The sequence below is a fragment of the Bombina bombina genome, chromosome 5, assembly GCF_027579735.1.
Source record: "Bombina bombina isolate aBomBom1 chromosome 5, aBomBom1.pri, whole genome shotgun sequence".
In the NCBI taxonomy this organism is placed as follows: domain Eukaryota; kingdom Metazoa; phylum Chordata; class Amphibia; order Anura; family Bombinatoridae; genus Bombina; species Bombina bombina.
This window is the reverse complement of record NC_069503.1, coordinates 388,375,855-388,386,319: the sequence shown is the minus strand read 5'-3', so window position 1 is coordinate 388,386,319 and position 10,465 is coordinate 388,375,855.

The following is a 10,465-nucleotide window of genomic DNA, read 5'->3' as shown; positions in this document are numbered from 1 at the left end:
GGGACAGGGGACATTGGTACATAAATGGTCAGACACTGTTTGCATCATTACAAATTAAGGAGATGATTAGCCAAAATAATATAGCTCCTTTCCCTCTTCCTTGTCCCTTCCTAAACATTTATTCAAGGTAAACAGTAGGAACAAACAAATTAATCAATTTGATCAAGCAACCTTTCATTCTTTATCTGTTCCATCCTATAATGTATTTGCTTGCATAGTGGAACAATTTTCAGATCTGGTATAAATTTGAATAATTTGTATTCACCAGAAGCTCAAATACACATCTCTTTTATATATATATATATATATATATATATATATATATATATATATATATATATATATATATATATATATATATATATATATATATATATATATATATATGGGGTTTCTGTATGGGACTAATTAGATTAGACATTGCTATGTTATCCTCTGAGTTATTCTTGATATCCTCATTTCATGATGTTAGGATCCACTTGATGACCTCCAGGACCTTGGGGTGTCGTGGGTGGCAGACTGGTACTCCTACCCACGCCCCCTGATTTTTGTGGGGAAAGTGGTGAACATTTATTCTAGAGATTATGTTCCCAGCAATTGTAATCTTTAGGGTGCTAGGCGGGTATACTCCACTGCACTAGTACATTAGTTCCCTACTAGCAGGGGTTTGAATAGCTAGTTAACAATATGCAAACATGAGGGTTGTATTCCTTTATTATCATATTTGTCTACTATCCAATAACATGTGTGTCTACCTCTATTTTCTAGGATAACACCTGCCTGTCATTTCAACACATCCCTCTTTGCTATCAAGCGAGGACCTGTGCATAATAACTAACAACTCAATAGCTCCATCTCTCCCTAACAGATGGGTGATGTCACCAACGTAAACAAAGCATGTGATTGGCTTTAAAATGATACTGGCCAACTATGGTCTGACTGAGGCCACTCCCATCTATGTTACGAGATTACATTGAGTGCTATTGTATATTGTTTATTATACACTTTATTTTGTAGTGTTACTTGTAGTGTGATTTTATATTGTATATCGCCCGGTCTTTGCTTTACAATTTTCTGTCTATCTATCTTGCAGAGTTGATCCCACTTCCTTGCCTACACTAACTTTCCACGGTGTGCTCATGGGCTGAGCACCACCCTTCTAGGAGGATTCCTGATGTGTGATTCTTTGGGTCCTTTTTAGACCATGCCCACGGCGCACACGCGTGGCGGCTTAGTGATATGCAATGGTTCCGATGTGTTCCCCTTATGTCCTAGTGAGCAAGTGAGCAACGCCATTTAATAAGTAAGATATTATTGTTTTTACTAGTAGTATGGATTGTCGAGGCTGCTATTTGTTGCAGTGTGCAGCAGTATATAATCTGATTAGTCCAATTTCCCCTACACAGTAGGGCACCATCTGCTCTCTGAACTTTATGTATAAACACAAGAGTATTATCACTGTTTATATTAGATATGTGCATTATCTCAGCTCCTGTATAATCATACACATTATTACTTAATGTACCACATCGTTTGCATTAACGATATTCATTTTTGTTTTTTGTTTATGTAATATAATATATACTTTGTCTATTATTAATTTTTTTAATGAATTTAATTGAAATATGTGGTGGGATGCCACTACTATTATAAAGCTAGATTCACAGAAGTTGTGAGATGTCAATACTCTAATTAATTATTTGTATCACATGTTCTAGCAAGGGGCTGTCTTGTTCTAATTGGTGGGAGGGGTTTATACCTGATTTAAACACTTGGTTTGGTCACTATTCACTTGGTCTGATGAAGGGGTGATTGATCCCCGAAATGTCACTTGTTTTTTGATGTGCTAATAAAACCACTGTTTTCATAAGTCCAGTGAGTGCAAGCCTTTTCATTCCTATATATATATATATATATATATATATATATATATATATATATATATATATATATATATATAGCTGTGTTTTGTAGGTCGTTTGCTGGAGATTATGGAGAGAGTTGAAAAGGCACTAGTAGTTGGTCTGATGAATGCTGCTGTTAAGGGTATCCCACTTCCTCCGGAGTGAGATGAAATGAACGTGGTCAGTTGAAAGGATGTTTCTATCAGCGCTTCCAGGAGACAATCCACATGTGCATGGGCTGTTGGATCACAGGGTCCGGTGATCAGTGGTGTTTATCTTTCTGAATCAGGTGTTGCTGTAGTGTAGTGAAGGGCGTAAGATTGCAATTAGCAAAACTAGCTGAGAGAGGAGCCTGGCGTCCGAGCGGCTCTGAGTGTGTGTATCGGATATCTGGAAGTGACGTCACGAATATATATGTATATATACGCTTAGCTCCCCAGACTTATGGAACAGGTTGTGAAATGTGTGTCTACATTAAAATGTTATTTAAGTTGATACTTAAGTTCTTCGGTGTAAATTATTTATTTAATGTTAACAGATCAATTTGTTCAAATAAAAAAAAATCATGTTTGGTCAAGAGGAAAATAAGGTCTTTGCAAAATATTGTTTTAATTACCATATAAATGTCAAACGTCTTGTGAAGAAATGGATATTACTTTCCTGGGCAATTAACATGATTTAAAATGTTTTCTTATTTTTAAAATTACAAACATATTGATGTATATTAAAGTTTATATTGTAACAGGGCACCAAAAATCTATACTTCATGTGCAAACCAGTAATATAATTTTCCTACAGCATTTACAAATCTAGTGTTTATTAGAAACAATTCAAAAGAAACAAATCCAATTTGTTTTTAAACAGTTTTAATTAAAGGTCTGACATAGAAAGTAATGTAAGAAGTTTGTGCCCATAATCACATTTTTTTTTCTAGAGGAGATTGCTTCTCTTTCTTTTATTTTCTTTTTCTTCTTTTTTTAAAAAAAAAAAATAATCCTAGGTTTCTATTCAGACATTATTTCTTCCCATGGAATAACTTTTATAGCATGGCTATTATAAATAGTACAGCAAGAGTTAGTTGAGAGTCATTATTAACTGGTTAACATAAATTCTTGTCTCATCTCACTGTAATGAGTCACCATCTCGTACATGGTTAAACTGACATCATACTAAATACTACACAGATATATTACACACAAGCTATTGTGGTTGTTTTTGGTCATGTGTGGCAGTAATCATTTTAGAAGTGCTTAACCCCTTAATGACCACAGCACTTTTCCATTTTCTGTCCGTTTGGGACCAAGGCTATTTTTACATTTCTGCGGTGTTTGTGTTTAGCTGTAATTTTCCCCTTACTCATTTAATGTACCCACACATATTATATACCGTTTTTCTCGCCATTAAATGGACTTTCAAAATATACCATTATTTTCATCATATCTTATAATTTACTATAAAAACAATTATAAAATATGAAGAAAAAATGGAAAAAAACACACTTTTCTAACTTTGACCCCCAAACTCTGTTATACATCTACAACCACCAAAAAAAACATATGCTAAATAGTTTCTAAATTTTGTCCTGAGTTTAGAAATACCCAATGTTTACATGTTCTTTGCTTTTTTTGCAAGTTATAGGGCCATAAATACAAGTAGCACTTTGCTATTTCCAAACCACTTTTTTTTTTAAATTAGTAATAGTTACATTGGGACACTGATATCTTTCAGGAATCCCTGAATATCCATTGACATGTATATATTTTTTTTTAGAAGACATCTCAAAGTATTGATCTAGGCCCATTTTGGTATATTTCATGCCACCATTTCACCGCCAAATGCGATCAAATAAAAAAAATTGTTCACTTTTTCACAATTTTTTTTCACAAACTTTAGGTTTCTCACTGAAATTATTTACAAAAAACGTATGCAATTATAGCATACATGGTTGTAAATGCTTCTCTGGGATCCCCTTTGTTCATAAATAGCAGACATATATGGCTTTGGTTTTGCTTTTTACTAATTAGAAGGCTGCTAAATGCGACTGCGCACCACACGTGTATTATGCCCAGCAGTGAAGGGGTTAATTAGGGAGCATGTAGGGAGCTTCTAGGGTTAATTTTAGCTTCAGTGTAGTGTAGTAGACAACCCCAAGTATTGATCTAGGCCCATTTTGGTATATTTTCATGCCACCATTTCACCGCCAAATGCAATCAAATAAAAAAAAAACGCAAAATTTTTCACAATTTTAGGTTTCTCACTGAAATTATTTACAAACAGCATGTGCAATTATGGCACAAATGGTTGTAAATGCTTCTCTGGGATCCCCTTTGTTCAGAAATAGCAGACATATATGACTTTGGCGTTGCTTTTTGGTAATTAAAAGACCGCTAAGTGCTGCTGCGCATCACACGTGTATTATGGCTAGCAGTGAAGGGGTTAATTAGGTAGTTTGTAGGGAGCTTGCAGGGTTAATTTTAGCTTTAGTGTAGAGATCAGCCTCCCACCTGACACATCAGACCCCCTGATCCCTCCCAAACAGCTCCCTTCCCTCCCCCACCCCACAACTGTCCCCGCCATCTTAAGTACTGGCAGAAAGTCTGCCAGTACTAAAATAAAAGTTTTAAAAAAAATAAAATAAAATACATCTTTAGCATATTTACATATGCTACTTTGTAGGATCCCCCCCTTAGCCCCCAACCTCCCTGATCCCCCCCAAAACAGCTCTCTAACCTCCCCCTCTGCCTTATTGGGGGCCATCTTGGGTACTGGCAGCTGTCTGCTAGTACCCAGTTTGCAAAAAAAAATGTTTTTTTTTTTATTTTTTTGCCTGTTTTTCTGTAGTGTAGCTTCCCCCCCCCCCCACAGACCAATCCCCCACCCCCTGACTAATGTATTTTTACATAAATCAAACTATTTTTTTACAACTTTTCAAACCTAATTTTTCTGTAGTGTAGCGGTTCCCACCCGGTCCCTCCCCGTGCACGCTCCCGCCCCCGCCCTCCCGTGCACACGTCCGTGCGCGCCTCTGATCACTCCCGCCCACAATCCCGCCCCCCTACAGATCATCAGGGCCATCGATGGCCGCCACCCGCCTCCCGAACCGGCTCCCACCCACCAACGGATTTAGCCGGTGATGTCCGGTGCAGAGAGGGCCACAGAGTGGCTTTCTCTGCACCGGATTGCTAAAATCATCTTATAGAAGATACATTTTTTTCCACTTTCCTTTTTTTAGAAATGAATGAAAATCTCACTAAAGTATGTTTTAATTTTTTTAAATTCATTTTTAAAATTCATTATTAAAATATTGCTAGTTTTAAAAACATCATTGCGCAAACATGATCAGTATACCCAACATGCCCATATACAAATGTCATTCAGATTGTTTTACATCTATCATAAACAACACTCTATCAAATTGAAAACACCTATACATACAGACTTTATTAACCCCAATAACCCATGGATTTTAGCGATCGTCATCTATTCTTGGTAGATCAGGGTGCCCATGTGGGAAAATTAAATATTGTGGCAGTTATAAATCTCAGCTTTGCCTCTTAACGATTGTGATCAATTTGTTAACAAAAAAGAAGTCTGTTCCCTTTTTCCAGTATTGATTTAAAAAAAAAATCAAAAAGATTGAAATCTGCCCCCAAAGTTATATGTAAGTGGTGGTGATGCACTTTGTTGTACCTTTGTTTTCATTATGTATAAAGAAACAATGCAACATTCTAAACACTAATAGTTTTATATGTTTACTGTCCCTTTAATGCCATTGCTCCTCTGCAAATCTATGTACACAGAATCAACCTATACTAGGTTTTAAGAAACTCATTGAATAGTAGTAGATTGTTTGGAGTAGAATAGATCGGCACAAAGACCTAAATGTGAGCAGGGAGGGTGTTGATCAAATATAAATGATTAAGCTATTAAACTGGAAATAGTTCACCTCCCAATAATTTCATTCTTTTTAATTATCTATCTATGCATATTTATTTATATATATATATATATATATATATATATATATATATATATATATATATATATATATATATATATATATATCCAAATTAGTAATGGTCTGATATACTGTAACTTGAAAAATAATCTGAAAAGTTATTATTATAAAAATGAAAAACATGATTTAAATCAATTTAAGATCAGCCTTACTGACTAGCGATTTAAATCATGATTAAAATCAATTTCATTTAAATTAAATTTACCATGTGTGAAACATTTAAAATGTTTAAAATTATGAGAAATACACAACATCTACATGTCAGTTTAGTTACTGTGTATTAGATAGCTTCAACAAAAAACATAATTTATGTAAGAACTTACCTGATAAATTCATTTCTTTCATATTAGCAAGAGTCCATGAGCTAGTGACGTATTGGATATACATTCCTACCAGGAGGGGCAAAGTTTCCCAAACCTCAAAATGCCTATAAATACACCCCTCACGACACCCACAATTCAGTTTAACGAATAGCCAAGAAGTGGGGTGATAAAAAAGTGCGAAAGCATATAAAATAAGGAATTGGAATAATTGTGCTTTATACAAAATCATAACCACCACACAAAAAAGGGCGGGCCTCATGGACTCTTGCTAATATGAAAGAAATGAATTTATCAGGTAAGTTCTTACATAAATTATGTTTTCTTTCATGTAATTAGCAAGAGTCCATGAGCTAGTGACGTATGGGATAATGACTACCCAAGATGTGGATCTTTCCACACAAGAGTCACTAGAGAGGGAGGGATAAAATAAAGACAGCCAATTCCTGCTGAAAATAATCCACACCCAAAATAAAGTTTAACGAAAAACATAAGCAGAAGATTCAAACTGAAACCGCTGCCTGAAGTACTTTTCTACCAAAAACTGCTTCAGAAGAAGAAAATACATCAAAATGGTAGAATTTAGTAAAAGTATGCAAAGAGGACCAAGTTGCTGCTTTGCAGATCTGGTCAACCGAAGCTTCATTCCTAAACGCCCAGGAAGTAGAAACTGACCTAGTAGAATGAGCTGTAATTCTCTGAGGCGGAGTTTTACCCGACTCAACATAGGCAAGATGAATTAAAGATTTCAACCAAGATGCCAAAGAAATGGCAGAAGCTTTCTGGCCTTTTCTAGAACCGGAAAAGATAACAAATAGACTAGAAGTCTTACGAAAAGATTTCGTAGCTTCAACATAATATTTCAAAGCTCTAACAACATCCAAAGAATGCAACGATTTCTCCTTAGAATTCTTAGGATTAGGACATAATGAAGGAACCACAATCTCTCTACTAATGTTGTTGGAATTCACAACTTTAGGTAAAAATTCAAAAGAAGTTCGCAACACCGCCTTATCCTGATGAAAAATCAGAAAAGGAGACTCACAAGAAAGAGCAGATAATTCAGAAACTCTTCTGGCAGAAGAGATGGCCAAAAGGAACAAAACTTTCCAAGAAAGTAATTTAATGTCCAATGAATGCATAGGTTCAAACGGAGGAGCTTGAAGAGCTCCCAGAACCAAATTCAAACTCCAAGGAGGAGAAATGGACCTAATGACAGGTTTTATACGAACCAAAGCTTGTACAAAACAATGAATATCAGGAAGAATAGCAATCTTTCTGTGAAAAAGAACAGAAAGAGCAGAGATTTGTCCTTTCAAAGAACTTGCAGACAAACCCTTATCTAAACCATCCTGAAGAAACTGTAAAATTCTCGGTATTCTAAAAGAATGCCAGGAAAAATGATGAGAAAGACACCAAGAAATATAAGTCTTCCAGACTCTATAATATATCTCTCGAGATACAGATTTACGAGCCTGTAACATAGTATTAATCACAGAGTCAGAGAAACCTCTTTGACCAAGAATCAAGCGTTCAATCTCCATACCTTTAAATTTAAGGATTTCAGATCCTGATGGAAAAAAGGACCTTGTGACAGAAGGTCTGGTCTTAACGGAAGAGTCCACGGTTGGCAAGAGGCCATCCGGACAAGATCCGCATACCAAAACCTGTGAGGCCATGCCGGAGCTACCAGCAGAACAAACGAGCATTCCTTCAGAATCTTGGAGATTACTCTTGGAAGAAGAACTAGAGGCGGAAAGATATAGGCAGGATGATACTTCCAAGGAAGTGATAATGCATCCACTGCCTCCGCCTGAGGATCCCGGGATCTGGACAGATACCTGGGAAGTTTCTTGTTTAGATGGGACGCCATCAGATCTATTTCTGGAAATTCCCACATTTGAACAATCTGAAGAAATACCTCTGGGTGAAGAGACCATTCGCCCGGATGCAACGTTTGGCGACTGAGATAATCCGCTTCCCAATTGTCTACACCTGGGATATGAACCGCAGAGATTAGACAGGAGCTGGATTCCGCCCAAACCAAAATTCGAGATACTTCTTTCATAGCCAGAGGACTGTGAGTCCCTCCTTGATGATTGATGTATGCCACAGTTGTGACATTGTCTGTCTGAAAACAAATGAACGATTCTCTCTTCAGAAGAGGCCAAAACGGAAGAGCTCTGAAAATTGCACGGAGTTCCAAAATATTGATCGGTAATCTCACCTCCTGAGATTCCCAAACTCCTTGTGCCGTCAGAGATCCCCACACAGCTCCCCAACCTGTGAGACTTGCATCTGTTGAAATTACAGTCCAGGTCGGAAGCACAAAAGAAGCCCCCTGAATTAAACGATGGTGATCTGTCCACCATGTTAGAGAGTGTCGAACAATCGGTTTTAAAGATATTAATTGAGATATCTTCGTGTAATCCTTGCACCATTGCTTCAGCATACAGAGCTGAAGAGGTCGCATGTGAAAACGAGCAAAGGGGATCGCGTCCGATGCAGCAGTCATAAGACCTAGAATTTCCATGCATAAGGCTACCGAAGGGAATGATTGTTACTGAAGGTTTCGACAAGCTGCAATCAACTTTAGACGTCTCTTGTCTGTTAAAGACAGAGTCATGGACACTGAATCCATCTGGAAACCCAGAAAGGTTACCCTTGTCTGAGGAATCAAAGAACTTTTTGGTAAATTGATCCTCCAACCATGATCTTGAAGAAACAACACAAGTCGATTCGTATGAGATTCTGCTAAATGTAAAGACTGAGCAAGTACCAAGATATCGTCCAAATAAGGAAATACCACAATACCCTGTTCTCTGATTACAGACAGCAGGGCACCGAGAACCTTTGTAAAAATTCTTGGAGCTGTAGCTAGGCCAAACGGCAGAGCCACAAATTGGTAATGCTTGTCCAGAAACGAGAATCTCAGGAACTGATAATGATCTGGATGAATCGGAATATGCAGATATGCATCCTGTAAATCTATTGTGGACATATAATTCCCTTGCTGAACAAAAGGTAAGATAGTCCTTACAGTTACCATCTTGAACGTTGGTATCCTTACATAACGATTCAATATTTTTAGATCCAGAACTGGTCTGAAAGAATTCTCCTTCTTTGGTACAATGAAGAGATTTGAATAAAACCCCATCCCCTGTTCCGGAACTGGAACTGGCATAATTACTCCAGTCAACTCTAGATCTGAAACACATTTCAGAAATGCTTGAGCTTTTACTGGATTTACTGGGACACGGGAAAGAAAAAATCTCTTTGCAGGATGTCTCAACTTGAAACCAATTCTGTACCCTTCTGAAACAATGCTCTGAATCCAAAGACTGTGAACAGAATTGATCCAAATTTCCTTGAAAAAACGTAACCTGCCCCCTACCAGCTGAGCTGGAATGAGGGCCGCACCTTCATGTGGACTTAGAAGCAGGCTTTGCCTTTCTAGCTGGCTTGGATTTATTCCAGACTGGAGATGGTCTCCAAACTGAAACTGCTCCTGAGGATGAAGGATCAGGCTTTTGTTCTTTGTTGAAACGAAAGGAACGAAAACGATTATTAGCCCTGTTTTTACCTTTAGATTTTTTATCCTGTGGTAAAAAAGTTCCTTTCCCACCAGTAACAGTTGATATAATGGAATCCAACTGAGAACCAAATAATTTGTTACCCTGGAAAGAAATGGAAAGTAAAGTTGATTTAGAAGCCATATCAGCATTCCAAGTTTTAAGCCATAAAGCTCTTCTAGCTAAAATAGCTAGAGACATAAACCTGACATCAACTCTGATAATATCAAAAATGGCATCACAGATAAAATTATTAGCATGCTGAAGAAGAATAATAATATCATGAGAATCACGATGTGTTACTTGTTGCGCTAAAGTTTCCAACCAAAAAGTTGAAGCTGCAGCAACATCAGCCAAAGATATAGCAGGTCTAAGAAGATTACCTGAACACAGATAAGCTTTTCTTAGAAAGGATTCAATTTTCCTATCTAGAGGATCCTTAAACGAAGTACCATCTGACGTAGGAATAGTAGTACGTTTAGCAAGGGTAGAAATAGCCCCATCAACTTTAGGGATCTTGTCCCAAAATTCTAATCTGTCAGACGGCACAGGATATAATTGCTTAAAACGTTTAGAAGGAGTAAATGAATTACCCAAATTATCCCATTCTTTGGAAATTACTGCAGAAATAGCATTAGGAACAGGAAAAAC